The sequence below is a fragment of the Phascolarctos cinereus genome, unplaced genomic scaffold (assembly GCF_003287225.1).
Source record: "Phascolarctos cinereus isolate Bilbo 61053 unplaced genomic scaffold, phaCin_HiC Scaffold_5;HRSCAF=322, whole genome shotgun sequence".
In the NCBI taxonomy this organism is placed as follows: Eukaryota; Metazoa; Chordata; class Mammalia; order Diprotodontia; family Phascolarctidae; genus Phascolarctos; species Phascolarctos cinereus.
The window spans coordinates 266,842,596-266,857,689 of NW_027555958.1; the positions used below are offsets into that span (position 1 = coordinate 266,842,596).

General features: G+C 36.7%; 1 protein-coding gene across 4 annotated transcripts in view; it reads right to left on the reverse strand.

The window, feature by feature from the left end:
- CYTH1 (cytohesin 1) overlaps nucleotides 1–15,094 on the reverse strand; it is a 202,947-nt gene that overhangs the window by 176,699 nt on the left and 11,154 nt on the right. The window contains exon 1 of one of the 4 annotated variants that reach the window (XM_078155826.1): nucleotides 12,727–12,828. The exons of the other annotated variants lie outside the window; for them this stretch is intronic. The gene's annotated coding sequence lies outside the window, so the exon portion shown is untranslated. Of the gene's footprint in view, nucleotides 1–12,726; nucleotides 12,829–15,094 lie in introns of those variants that run through there. 4 annotated transcript variants of the gene reach the window in all.

Consider the following 15,094-nt stretch of genomic DNA (forward strand, 5'->3'; position numbering starts at 1 on the left):
TCTCTGCTGACCTCCAGTCCTGAATCTTCAATTGACTATTAAACTATTGAATTGGATTTCATATAGACATCTTAAACTCAATAGGTCCAAAATTGAATTTACAAATCCTGTTTCCCCATAAAGTCTCCCCTTTTCCAAACTTCCTCATTACTACTGAGGGCATCATTCTTTCAGTCACCCAGGCTCTTAAACTAGGTCTCATTCTGGACTCTTCACTCTCTTTTATTCACCATATCCAATCTGTTGTTAAGGCTTGTTGATTTTTATCTTCCTAACATCTCTCTTATAAGCCCTTTTCTGTTCTCTGACACTTTAACTACCCTGGGGCAGGCCTTCACGCCTGGACTATTACACTAGCTTGATGCTTAGGTTCCCTCTTTCAGTCTCTCACCACTTCAGTCTATTCTCCACTAAGCTGTCCAACTGGTCTTTAGATTCAAGTCTGACCATGTCACTACCCTACTCAACAAACTCAAGTGGCTTTCTGTTACCTCCAGAATGAAATCCATCCTCCATTGGCTTTTTAAGCCCTTCACAAATTGGCCATTTTCTACTTTTCCAGGCTCTTAGACAGAGCCCCAATACATTCTCTTCCACATGTTCTTGGCTCTATAGATACTAGCCTCTTTGCTGTTAGTAACAAGGGACTTTCCATCTCCCTGCTTTCACTGGCTGTTCACCATGCTTGGAACTCCTTTCCTCATTTCTGCTTCCTACCCTTCCTGGCTTCCTTCAAATCTGAGCTAAAGTTTCACCTTTTATAGAAACCTTTCCTGGGTCTCTTTAATCTTAGTGCCTTCTCTCTGACACTACTCCCAATTTATTCTGTGTATAAATAGTCCCTATCCTCCCTCCCCCATTAGACAGTGAGCTCCTTGATAACAGAAACTTTTTTTAAACTTTCTTTTTATCTACATAGTAGGCTCTTCACAAATTCAGTTGATTTTATTATTGATTGATTGAAGTAGTTAACATACCAAGGATGGAAGTTGTTTGGAGAGAATGATAGCGTTATATCATCAGAGAAATTAGAGAAAGTGTTACTGACTTATTACTGCCTTTCATTCAGTTGTGTATCTCACAATTTAGAAGCCATGCACATTAAGTTACAACATGCACAACACCTAGGCAGGTGTGATAGGAAAATAATTTTCAGAATACAGCTGAGATTAGTACCTTTAGAGTGCAGTAACTTACAAAGCCCCGATACATTCAAATTCAGACAAAAAAGCAACAACTTAATTTATTTAGCCTTTTCTTAAATCTCACAGGATAGTGTATGTGTATATACATCTGAATGACAAGAAAACTGCAACTATCATAGGATCTAAAAAAAATTGCTGCATTGAGTCAATAGTGTATTTACCATCCACAAGATCCCTTCAAAATTAAATTAATGGAATTTAATTGGAATAGGAATAAGCCATTAATACTAATTAGCAAAAGGATTAGCCATATGATCACAGATTTTAGAACTGGAAAAGATCTTGTAGGCTAACTCCCTCATTTTAGAAATAAATAATAACAGCTAACATTTATACAATACCTTCAGGTTTGCAAAGTTCTGTACATAGGTTATTTCATTTGAACAAGAAGCAGAGGTCTAGAGAGGTGAGGCGGCCTAGCCAAGGTCATATACGAACGAGCAAAGCCAGGCTTCCAGGGCATCCTCCCATACAAACCTGGAGTACTCACTCCACTGCATCTTCTTACTTCCACCACTGTCCATTGACTTGGTAAACACAGTTATTAATGTGGGGTATGTGGTTAATCTAGAAAGAAGGCAGGTGTTGGCCAAAATGGTTGGGCAGTGGTTTTGTGACAGAACATATTCTCCCAGCACTTAAGAAGACAGAAGGATAGACTCATTATTATCCATACTAAGCACAAATGTTAAAAAGCATTCATTAGTATCATTTGCTTTTGTATTCTCACCACCAACGGCATGTAGGAACTGCCTAATAAATGCTTGTTGATTAGTTAAGGCTACACAAATGCTTTCCTTTTTTAAAGGAAAAAAAGAGCTTTAAAATCTAGTTTCCCGCATGAAAATGTCAACATAAGAAGAGAATAAGAAGAGAAGCTATTGAATAGGGGAAAACAATCTTTGAATCAAATTTAATTTGGTCACAGCTCCAGGGCCAATAAGAGCACTAGTATTTTCAGCTTCGGGGAACAGGAACCCTTCCTGGGTAAGATCCGAGCACAGACAAGGAGAGCAGTGACCATACCTTTCCCAGGATCATATCACCTTGGAAGAACTGAAAACTTGCAGACCCCCAGAACTAGCTCTGAAAACAGAAGCAAAAAAATGCCTGAAGCCTGGCACCATGCCTTCCCATAAGGCCAATTTTAATATTAAATTCCAAGTCAAGAAATAGGGTGGAAAAAAATTAACAAGCAACAAAAAAAGAACTTGGCATAAGAGTGGCAAGGAAGCCCAAGACAAACTCAGAAGACGGTAACAACTCATAAACAGCTACAACCAAAGCCTCAAAGAAAAGAAAAATGCTAATTGGACACAAGGCCCCCCCCCAAAAAAAAATTCCTAGAAGAGTTAAAGAAACAGATAAGAGTAGTAGAGGGAAAAGTAGAGGAGGGGAATGAGAGTAATACGAGAAAATTAGGAAAAGAGAATTAACAGCTTTGTAAAAGAGGCACACAAAAAAATACTGAAGAAAATAACACCTAAAAAAAAAAGAATAGGCGAAATGGTAAATGAGGCACAAAAATTCAATGAAGAAAAGAAATCCTTAAAAAGCACAATATATTTGTTTGCATGTTTCTCCCTCATTAGAATGTAAGCTCCTTGAGGACAGGGACTTTTGCCTCTTCTTGTATCCCCAGTGCTTAGTGTTGTGCTGAGCACATGGTAGGTACTTAACAAATGTTTACTGAACTGACTTGAAGAATGTTATGTTCACAATGAAAAATTCAATAAAATTATATGGACATATTAAAAAAAAGCATAATACAGGGGCAGCTGGGTGGAGAAGTGAATAGAGCACTGGCCCTGGAGTCAGAAGGACCTGAGTTCAAATCCGGCCTCAGATACTTGACACTTACTAGCTGTGTGACCCTGGGCAAGTCACTTAACCCCATTGCCTGGCCCCCCCCAAAAAAAATTCTTGGGGTGGGGGGAGGGATGAGATGGGGAGAAAATTTGGAACTCAAAATCTTGTGGAAGTGAAGGTTGAAAACTAAAAATAAATAAATTAATAAAAAAGGGAAAAAAAGAAAAGAAAAAGAAAAAGAAAAAAAATTTTAAAAGCACAATACATCAAATGAAAAAGAAGGTACAAAAGCTTACTTTAGAAAATAATTCTAAAAAATTAAAATTGGGCAAGTAGAAGCTAATGACTCCATGAGACTTCAAGAAACAACAAAACAAAGTCAAAACAATGAAAAAAAATAGAAGAAAATGTGAAATATCTCTTGGGAAAAGTAATTGACCTGGGAAATTGATCAAGGACAGATAATTTAAGAATTGTTAAACTACCTGAAAGTCATGATCAAAAAAAGAGCCTAGACATCATATTTCAAGAAATTATAAAGGAAAACTGCCTTGATATCCTAATTTCAGAGAGTAAAACAGAAATTGAAAGAATCCACCAATCATCTTCTGAAAGACCGGCCAAAATAAAAACTCCCAGGAATATTACTGCCAAATTTCAGAGCTCCAAGGTCAAGGAGGAAATACTGCAAGCAGCCTGAGAACAATTCAAATATGGAGCCACAGTAAAGATTACACTAGATTTAGCAGCCTCCATTATTTAAAAAAAAAAAAAGCAGAGGGCTTAGAATATGACATTCTAGAAAGCAAAGGAGCTAGGATTACAACCAAGAATAACCCATGCAACAAAACTTTAGTATGATCCTGTTGGGGAGGAGGTGCATATTCAATGAAACAGTGGACTTCTGAGCAATACTGATGAAAAGACTAGAATTAAATAGAACATATGATATTCAAACATAAGACACAAGAGAAGCATAAAAAGGTAAACATGAAAGAACCATCATAAGGGACTCAATAAAGTCAAATAGTTTACATTCCTATGCAGGAATATGATTCACGTAACTCCTAAGAACTTTATCATTATTAGGGCAGTTCAAAAGAGTTTACACAGACACAGGGCATGGGTATGAGTTCATTTTGTTGGAATAATCTCCAAAAAAATGAAGGGTTAAGAAAGAGGGATGCACTGGGAGAAAGGGGAAGGGAGGGGGGAAATTTTTTTCACATAAAAGAAGTACGTAAGAAAAAGCTTTTACAGTAGAGGGGAAGTGGGGGATGAGGGGTAGAGGGCAATGCTTGAACTTTACTCCCATCAGAATTGGTTCAAAAAGGGGAAATATATATACACACTCAGTTGTGTATAGAAATGTCTTACCAAATAGGGATATATAGGGAACAGGGATAAGAGAAGGGGGGAGGGGGACAGGAGTGATAAAAAGGAGGGCAGATTTAAGAAGGCAGTGTTAAAAGCAAAATAGACTTTTGAGAAGAAACAGGATCAAAAGAGAGAGAGGAAGAAACAGAAGAAAATGGGACTGAGAAATCATAACTGTGAATGTGAACAGGGTGAGCTCACCCATAAAACAGAAGCAGCTAGTAGAATGGATTAGAAACCAGACTCCAACAATATGTTGTGTACAGGAGACAAACTTGAAACAAAATGACACATAAAGGGCTAGAGCAGAATTCAGCAGCCATCATGATCTCAAGCAATTCAAAAACAAAAAAAAGCAAAAAAAGAAAGACCTAATTAAGAGAGATAATCATGGAAACTACATTTTGCTAAAATGTACCCTAGACAATGAAGTAATATCAAAATAATTTTTTCAGTAAATTTCTCTGATAAAGGCCTCATTTCTCAATAGAGAATTGAATAAAATTTATAAAAATAAGAGCCATTCTCCAATCAATAAATAGCCAAAGAATATGAACAGGCAATTTTCAGAAAAAATCAAATCTATCTACAATCATATGAAAAAAATGCTCTAAATCACCATAGATTAGAGAAATGCAAATCAAAACAACTCTGAGATACCAACTCACAACAATCAGAAATGAAAATGCTAGAAGGGTTGAGGGGAAAATAGATACACAAATGAAATGCTGGTAGAGTAGTGAACTGGTCCAACCATTCTGGAGAACAACATGGAACTATCAAAGAGCTATAACTCAGCAATACTACTACTTGGTCTGTATCTCAAAGAGATCAAAGAAAAAGGAAAAGGACCTATAGGTACAAAAATATTTATATCAGCTCTTTTTGTGGGAAATCAAGGGGATGCTCATCAACTGTGGAACAGCTGAGTACATGATTATAATGGTGATATTGTGTTAAGAGAAATGACAAAGGGGGTAGTTTCAGAAAAAGATGGCAAGACCTATATGAAAACTGATGCAAAGTGAAGTGAGAAGAACTGGAAGAGCATTGTACACAGTAATAGTAATGTTGTAATGATGATACACTGTGAAAGACTTGGCTACTCAATACAATGACCCAAGACAATTTCAAAGGACTTAAGATAAAAAAAAAAAGCTATACATCTCCAAAGAAAAAACTGATGAACTCAGTGCAAACTGAAGTATAATTTTCTCTTTTTTTGGCAATATGGCTAATATGGAAATGTTTTCCATGATTTCACACGTATAATTGATACCATATTTCTTGCCTTTTCAGTGGGTAGTGGAGAGGACAAGGGAGAGGAAGAGAATTTGGAACTCAAAATTTAAAAAGAAAAAAATAAGTATTTTTGGGAAAAGATAAAACAAGTTTTAAAACAAATTGCTGGCAAAACTAGAGGTGAAAGACTTATAGTATCATCTATTGCTAAAGAATATACATATTTCTCAGAAGTCATTTTCCCTTGGAGGAAAAAAAAACAGAAGCAAAACAAGAATCAGGCAGTTCTATCACTTCTCCATTGTCACTGATCATTGTTCCATCCATTCCAAGTACAGCTCTTATGTAATTTTTTTCTTCCATAAAAAAAAGTATACCTTCTGTCGTCCTTAGCTTCCCTTTACAGCCTCAGATAATTCTGAGTTTTAGCAATCTGGACACTTTTCAAAGGTCTGTGCCCCATTCAAAGCCATCCTCTGTTAGTAATTTTGCTTTCATATTCTATACATTTTTTTAAAATTTAGATGTGAATTATTATATCACAAATTAAAATAGTCTCTTAATTTCAGCTATTTGGAGCTATGCTGGGAATTATATTTCAGAAAACATACAATAAAGAATAACTTAAGCTAAACGGACTGCAGAAACTTATACCCTAGCAGCTATTGTATGCGAGTCCCAACAGATAAAATGAAATATGAGCCTGATTCCTGCTTGAATTTTACAAAGCACTATCTGAAAATATGAATTCAAATTGGACTCATTCATTCTCAAAATTTAAACCAAAAACATGAGTTTAGCCAAGAGCTCTACATCGTTTGCATTAGTTAGATCCATGGCTATTACTGCTAAAGAGTGTAAGATTGGGGAGGGAGTATTAATTAATGGTAGCCTAAAATCCATCCCATCATTTATGCCTAACATAATACAGATTGCTTTTTATGGGTCACTCACAGAATCAATACAATGTTTAATAGAAACTTTTTGAACATGAAACAGCAAGGTGCAAATAAGTGGGTAGAAAAGGGGGAAAGGTAGGTACATAAGGAAGCTAATATCAAGATTACTATGAGGCCAGTTGTTACTGAAAGCAACCTTTGAGCAACTTACTGTCACAAGAGGAAGATGTTATGACATTGTATACAATGAAATACAACACACACACAAATCCCTCCCTGTATTTTCTTCAATCTACATTAAGATTTTTTTAAAAAGCAATGCAAATAAAGGGAAGCATAACAACAACAGCAGTCAGAAGACAAGATTCACCTCTTTTATATAATTAAACACTTTCTACATCTCCACGCCATAATTATTTCTACAGAAACTAAGCAACAATAATTAGAGACAACTTAGAATATGTGTGGCAATGTGGCAAATGGGCAGGTTAAAGCAAAGCTTTTGTCTCCAACAGGCCTCTTCACAAGACTTTGGATCTGCTGGCAAGAAATTTTGTTGCTGTGTTTCTGTATGTGTGTGGTTGGGAGTGGATTGAGGGGGGTGGTGCATTAACAGCTTCAAATTACAAAAGAGCCATTCAAACGCTGTGGGATTTGAATCCCATCAGAGTTAGCTCAACTGGATCACAAGAAACTGTGCCCAGGAGGAGCTAAACCTCTCAGCTCTGCACTCCATTGGATTATGTGTCCCTGTGTTCACTCCAGCCATTTTCCACACTGTTACTACTGTTACTAGTAGACTCTCCTCCTCACTTCTATTCTCCCGGAAACATCTGCATGAATGAACAAAGTACACAGATACTGAGGTCTTGGCTTGTTGTCTGAGATATCTTGCTAACAGCACCCACATACCACAACTAGACACCTTGTTGTTGTTGTTGTTGTTGTTTAGTTGTTTTTGACTCTTTGTGACCTCATTTGGAGTTTTCTTGGCAGAGATACTGGAGTGGTTTGCCATTTGCTTCTCCAGCCCATTTTACAGCTGAGAAAACTCAGACAAACAAGGTTAAGTGACTTGCACAGGGTCATACAGCTAGTAAGTATCTGAGGCCAGACTGACCTCAGAAAGATGAGTGTTCCTGACTTCAGGAGGGGCACTCTATCCACTGTGCCAACTAGCTGTTCCATCTATACACTACTTTCCATCAAAAAAAAAATCATCTTGTCCTTGTCAGATGCCTACTAAACCCTCTACTTCATGCTCAGTCCAGACTTCTATTGAATCTCCTCCAGGAGGGCAAAGCATCCTCTCCCAAGAATATTCCTATCTTGGGGTGTCTAAGATGGGGGATCCAGTCTTGGACCTGTCCCGGCATAGATGCTCTGTGCAACCCATTAGAATCTAGCCCTCATCTGACACACAAAAGTCTACTTGTTAAAAATATATAGGAAGTATCTCTTTGCCATAGGGGACTCAGCTTCAGCACTACCCGAAGAATTAGCTATCCTTTTCTGACACAGTGGACCTAGTTTTTGCCCTTCCCTATGGTAAACAGTCCTATTCTCTCCTGAATATTCCTTGCTAGATATGCCTTGCTATCTAGTCTTTCTGTTTATTAAAGACTAATTTTCTTGACCAACTCCTCCTTTTGAAGAGGAAGTACATAATCAGTTCCTAGATGCTATGTCCTAAAGTCAGTGTAGCTGATATTTTTTAATAATCCAATAATCCACAAAGTACTAAGTGATTTTTCCAACCTTGACCTTGTAAGACGAATTACCTTGCTAATCTGTATTTTTTTTTAATTTAAAAAATTAATAAGCATTTATTTTCTCTCTTCCTACCATCCCACAGGGAAAACAAACAAACAAAAACAAAACCCTTCTAATATCGAGCTAAAAAACCAATTCCCACATTGGCCATCTCTAGGAAATGTATGTCTTATTCTGCATCTTGAGTTCATCATCTCTCTGTCCAGAAGTGAGAATGCTTCATCATCAATCTTCTGGAACTGTAGTTGGTAACTGTATCGATCAGAGCTCTTAACTCTCAAAGTTGTTTCAAAACTGCTGTTACTACATAAGTTGTTCTTCTGGCTCTCATTTCATTCTACAGCAGTGCATACAAATCTTCCCAAGTTTCTCTGAAATCATCATTTTCATCAGTTTTGGAACAACAGTACTCCATAAAATTAATATACCATAATCTGTTCAGTCATTCCCCAATTAATGATTGCTCCCTTAGTTTCCAGTTCTTTGTCATTACAAAAAGAGTTGTTAGAAATATGTTTGTACTTTGGGGTTCTTTTCCTCTTTTCCTTTGATTTGACCTGTTTTTTCAATGTCCTTATAATACCTATTTTGTTCTCTCAGTCTACCCTAAAATTAGGAGACATGTATTTACAATTCAAAAACATCACAATAGTTTTCAAGTAACTTATACCCCATCTGGTCAATAAATTTGTCCATGATGGCTAAGTAGAAATGTATTTATAATACAATTAATTCAAGAAGCAATGATCTTAGTGAGAAAAAGCAAAGCAACTATATAAATTAGTAGCATTCCATTTGTACTTTCACTGGTAACAAAATAATATTGTGTCAAAGTTAGCACATTAAATACCACACAGAAAGATATTAGCAGAGCACAGCAGATGCCAAGGTGGCAAGTACATAGGTAGAATGGGGGAAGAGGGAATAAGTATTTACCGAGCTTATTAGATAACATACTATGTGTCAGCCACTGTGCTAAGCATTACAAATATAATCTTATTTGATCACGTAAACTGAAGAACCAAAGAAAATGTAAAACAAAAATATTAAAATAAACAAAAACAAAAAAAGAAATTAAAATTAAATTAAAAAATCAAACTGAAAATGTTATTATGCAAAAAAACAAATAAAATTAAATTAAAAAGGAAGCAAAATCTACTTCAAAAGGAAGCAAAACTGTCAAAATTATAAAATCCAAAAGTCAAATCTTCCTAATTATCACTGGGGAAAAAAGTGGTGAGCTAAATTCAACTCCAAACTCAGAGAATTAAAAGGAAAAATAAAATAAGGAGCAAAAAAAAAATTAAAATTAAAAGCTTGTGACAACGCTTGATAAGTCTGCTTAAAAGAAGGAAGAATTAAAACAGTATTTAAATGTCAAGTAAGAAACAAAACTATGAGCCTGAAAATAAATTAGCTTTGAAAAAAGATGAACATCCAAATCTAACAGAGGTAGTGGTATGAGCTTGTTTAGCTGAAGAGGAAAGAAACTGACTTTTCCCTTAGTCATCATCCTTTGCTCAGCCCCACCCCTGGAGGGGAGGGGGAGGAAGGAGGAGGTGACTCTTTAACCTGCTTCATTAGAGAACAATGAGAAGGAAAAGTGCCAGAGACCAACTGCACTGGAGGAAAGCTTCCTCAGTCTTCTACTTAGCAAACTCCCTCCTTCCACCACTTTGTAGGCTTATTTGTGTCTAGGTATGATTCTGTATTTGTTTAATCTCTTCCTTATTTTTGAAGGACTATAATAATAGGTAGTGATTAAAAAAAAAGTCTGGTGCTTCTTTAGACCCTATCTGGCAGAAATTCCAGCTACTGGAAAAAGAATCTCCTCTAGAGAGAGTGTGTCACAGATTGACCACAGCCTCCCATTTAACTGCTTTTACTTTTTCCCCAAGGTCTCTCTCACACATACAAAAGATATTTGAGAAACCAATCCCTTTCGAGAACACATGACCAATACAGAAAACGAAAAGACTTTTTAAAGAAATGAAGAATGGAATATAGGCTCTGTGAGAGACAGCCAGAAATGAGGTAAGGAACAGGGAGATACGAGTTTTCACTGTTGTAGTTCTCATAAGAAACAGCCATAGGTCTTCCCAAATTTCACTCCCTAACCCTTCCATAGGGGCAAGCGGCAACTGCAGAGGCAGCTAACTCACAGAAGCCTAGGTAGGGGGGTCTTTGACAGTCTCGGGGCTCCACACAGACCACCCCTCAGCTGGATTACACCTTCTCTTATTATCATTGTCTCAGGCAAAACGTCTCCAGTTCTTATCCTCTCTCTTAGATAAAGAGAGGCAGAGCTTAAAGTCTTAAAATCACAGCTCAAAACCTTTGATCAGACATATATTCACAGTCATCCTGGTGCCTTCAAGGGTTTGTGTGCTAGGATTTGTCTGGCACAGTAATTATGAACCATTTTAGAAAGGATACCTTAGGGTCTAGAGGCAGCCAGGTGTTGCAGTGAATACAACAATGGGCCTGGAGTCAGGGAGATCTAAGTTCAAATCCTGCCTCATATACTCCCCAACTATGTGACCTTGGGCAAATCACTTAACTTCTTCCTTTCCTTCTTCCTTCCTTCCTTCCTTCCTTGCTTTCTTTTCAGTAAAGGGGAGGTAAGAGAGAAAAATTAAATGCATGTTAATTGAAAAAAATAAAATGTTAATAAGAAATAAGTTTCATAATAAAAAGTAATAAAAATGAATTAGCCATATTTACAGGTTATTTTTAAAAATCCACTGAAATGCAGGATTAAATGGGGAAAAAAGGGATAAAGATGTAATCAGAATTTAAAGAAATAGAAGAAGTTAAAGTGGAAGAGGGCAGCTAGGTGGCATAGTGAATACAGTGCCCCTCCTCAAGTCAGGAACACTTATCTTCCTGAGTTCAAATTTGGCCTCAGAGCCTTACTATCTGTGTGTACCTGGGCAACTAACTTAACTCTGTTTTCCTCAGTTTTTCATCTATAAAGTGATCTGGAGAAGGAAATGGCAAACCACTCCAGTATCTTTGCCAAGAAAATAACCCCAAAGGGGTTCACACAGAGTCAGACACAACTGAAATGACTGAATTAAGGTGGATGAGCCAAACTGAAGCTCCAGGAGCTAAACACTACAACCCCCCAACAGATGAAAAAACCTCTTTTGTGCTCCAAAGTTGTAAGAGTAAGAGGGTATGTAAATACATACAAGGGAGGCAAAATACAGAGGGGCATGGGTGATATACATTCATCAAGTCCATGACTTAAAAGTGTGAAGGAATGATAACACCTATGGTCTCTCAACAAAAAGAGAAGCCAAATGAAAATGGAAAAGATGGCAAAAAAGAGGAATTTGAACTAGGAGAATAGAAGGTAGGAGTTAGGAGGAAGAAAAGGTTCCACTTAAAAGTAATCCTATGAGGAAAGATGTATATGCCTATGATGAGAAATAGGGACTTTCTGATAGGTTTAATTTGGGAGAAGTTGGTGTATTGACAGACCATCTTCTCTGAGACCAAGTATTGTGCCCCTGTGGAAAACACTCTGCTCCTAGAAAAGAGAAATTCAAACTCCTAAAGGCATCTGGCACCCAAATGGGTAGAGGAAGCATGAACTAAGGGACAAGATGTCACAGCCAATTTGAAAGAGAAAAAATTTGGTGACAGCAAGGGGTAGAACTAAAATACAGGATAATTCCTACCATGGGACACTGCTTCTATTCACATTACTTCCTTCATGAATTAATACTTCTAACAATGGGGCACATCAGAAAAAAAAAGTAATGATGTGGCAAATCTATACAGACAATAACATACAAGTTGGTTAGAAGAAGGAATTCAAATGTAGTACTTCAGAAATTTTAACTCCATGAGTAACACAAAGAAATTAAAGAAGGAATAAAGATGCAGACTAAGAATCAGAAAAAACTATTTCAGAATAGAAAGTTTTAGAAAAAGGAACAAAATGGACTTTGTTTAGGTACCAAGATGACTGCCTAAATCATAGCAAACAGCCTAGACCCACATGCCTATTCCAGCAAAAAGCTAAAAATCATACCAGAATAAATGATCACAAAAATCCAATGAAAAACTACAGTAAGCAACTTTTTCTCCCATCCCAGAACTACATAAAAACTCAGCTAAAACCTACTTGCAATAGAAAAAATGGTAGCTTCCAACACAATCAGAGACTAGCCAAAAACATTATCTGCAAAGCTTTTTATCCCAAGGCAGCAAGAGTAGAGGCTCTCCTAAGCCAGAGGAATTTACACACAGCAGTCAGAAACTATAGACCTTGGAAGTAACTGGGAGCAGTAGTAACCTGAATGGTTACCACTAGATGGTAACCAGATAGTGGGGACGAAAAACATTCAGACCCAGGCCCAGAGGCTTCAAAGTACCTAACATTCCCAGTCAATAAACATTTATTTAAGAACCTGTTACGAGACATCATAGATGGCCCATAGAGAGCTCTCAATTTCAAAGATCTAGAAGGCCTCGTCCCACAAAGTGGATGTCGGTTCGGGAACATGAGGAACCTAGGGTAGACAAAGCAAGATTAATCACCACATGGAAAATGGTAGCAGGGGAGCAGAATCAAACCCTATGGTAGAGGGCCAAGTGAAGAACTATTTTTTTTTTATATAAACAAAGTAAAATCTCAGGAAACCCAGAAGATATAAAAAGAACTATTGGAACACAAAAGCACATACCCTCCTCCAAAAAAAAAAAAAAGAAATTCAAAAGAGATTACAAAAATATGAAATACCCAAATTAACAAAACACCAAATATAGATCTTAAATAACACAACCTTAGAAAAGGAAATTAACCTAAATATAAAGGAATAATCAAAAGAAAAAAAGTACAGATGGATTTATAGGAAAAATCTATCAAACTTTTAAGGAATAATGATTATTCATAATAATACTTAGCATTTCCATAGTACTTTAAGGTTTGCAAACTGCTTTATACATGTTACCTGACTAGATCCTCACAACAGTCTTCTGAGGCAGGGGTTATAATTATAATACCTATTTTATAGATTAGGTAACTGAGGCTTAGAGAAGTAAAGGGACTTGCCCAGGGTAACAAAACTAAAAATTGAACTCAGGTCTTCCTGATTCTAGGTCCAACACTCTCTTCATCGCCCATCTAGCTGCCTCATTTAGTACCTATACAACACAAATTGTTCTCAAAAATCAAGAAAGTGGGGCAGCTAGATGGTGCAGTGGATACAGCACCGGCCCTGAAGTCAGGAAGACCTGAGTTCAAGTCCGGCCTCAGACACATAACACTAATTAGCTGTGTGACCCTGGGCAAGTCACTTAACCCCACTGCCTAGCCAAAAATTAAAAAAAAAACAAGAAAGCACTCTACAAAACTTTTTTTATAAAGCAGAGTCCTAATACTTAAAACAATCCTAATACCTATCCTAAAATATAACAAAGAAAGAGAACTACAGATTAATACAACAGCAATTCAAAAAACTTAAAATCCTGGCAAAAAATTACAGAAATTTATCCAAATAATCATTCACTATACCCAAGTTGAATTTTGAACAAAATAAGGATGGTTTAACATTAGTTAAACATTTAATGTAATCAAATTATAAACACAAACATGCAAATCAGGTGATTATTTGGTAGATGCAAAAAAAAGCCTTTCACAAAGTAATAATAGCATTTAAACAGAACTTTAAAGTTTTCAAAGTGTTTAATATATATTATCTCATTTGATCCTCACAACATCCCTGTGAGGTAGGTGCTATTATTTATCTCCATATATTATAGATAAGGAAACTGAAGCAAAGAAAGGTTAAATGATCTGCCCAGGGTCACACAGCTCATAAGTGCACAAAGGAAGAGTCCAGCTTAGGCTATCCTAACTCCCAAGACCAACACACTCTATGTACTTAATCACTAGTAATAAGTGTTAAAATAGAACATTTATTTATGCTAAACACCCTTCAAAGTATCAGCATAGAGGGGTTTTTTTTTAACCAAAATTATTTTTTTTACTCTTCTGATTTTCTAAATCAAATTTTATTATTATGTTTTCAGACCCACATTCTCTCTGTCCATCTCCTCTCACCCCTAAATGAGAAACCAAGAAAAACAAAAACCCCATCACATTCATTTCTGGAGAAGCAAAACAAATTTCAGCACTGGCCATATACAAAAAAAAAAGAGGTCTGTCTGTACTGAGTCCATCACCCATCAGGAGGTGAGGTAATATGCTCTGACTTGTGTCCTCTAGAACTGTGGTTGATCATTTCACTGAAGTCTTTACTCAAGCCTTTCAGTGTTGCTTGTTTTTACACTATTGCTATTATTCTATAAATTGTTTTCCTGGTTCTGTTCACTTCACTCTGCATCAGTTCACACAAGTCTTTCTGGGTTTCTCTGAAACCATCACTTTCATCATTCCTTACAGCATAACAGCATTCCATCACATTCCTAGACAGTAACTTATTCAGCCATTCCATAACTAATGTGCCCCACTTCAGTATACAGTTCAATGCCACCACAAAAAAGAGCTGCTATAAATTTTTGTACATGTGGATCCTTTTCCTCTTTCTTTGATCTTTTTTAAGGTACAGCCCCAGTAGCAGTGTTGCTGGTTAAACGGGTATGCACAATGCCCATCAATTCAGGAATGGCTGAACAAGTTGTGGTATATGATTATGATGGAATACTACTGTGCTATAAGAAATGACAAGCAGGATACTTTCAGAAAAACCTGGAAAGACTCACATGAACTGATAAAAAGTGAAATAAGCAGAACCAGGAGAATATCGTGCAAAG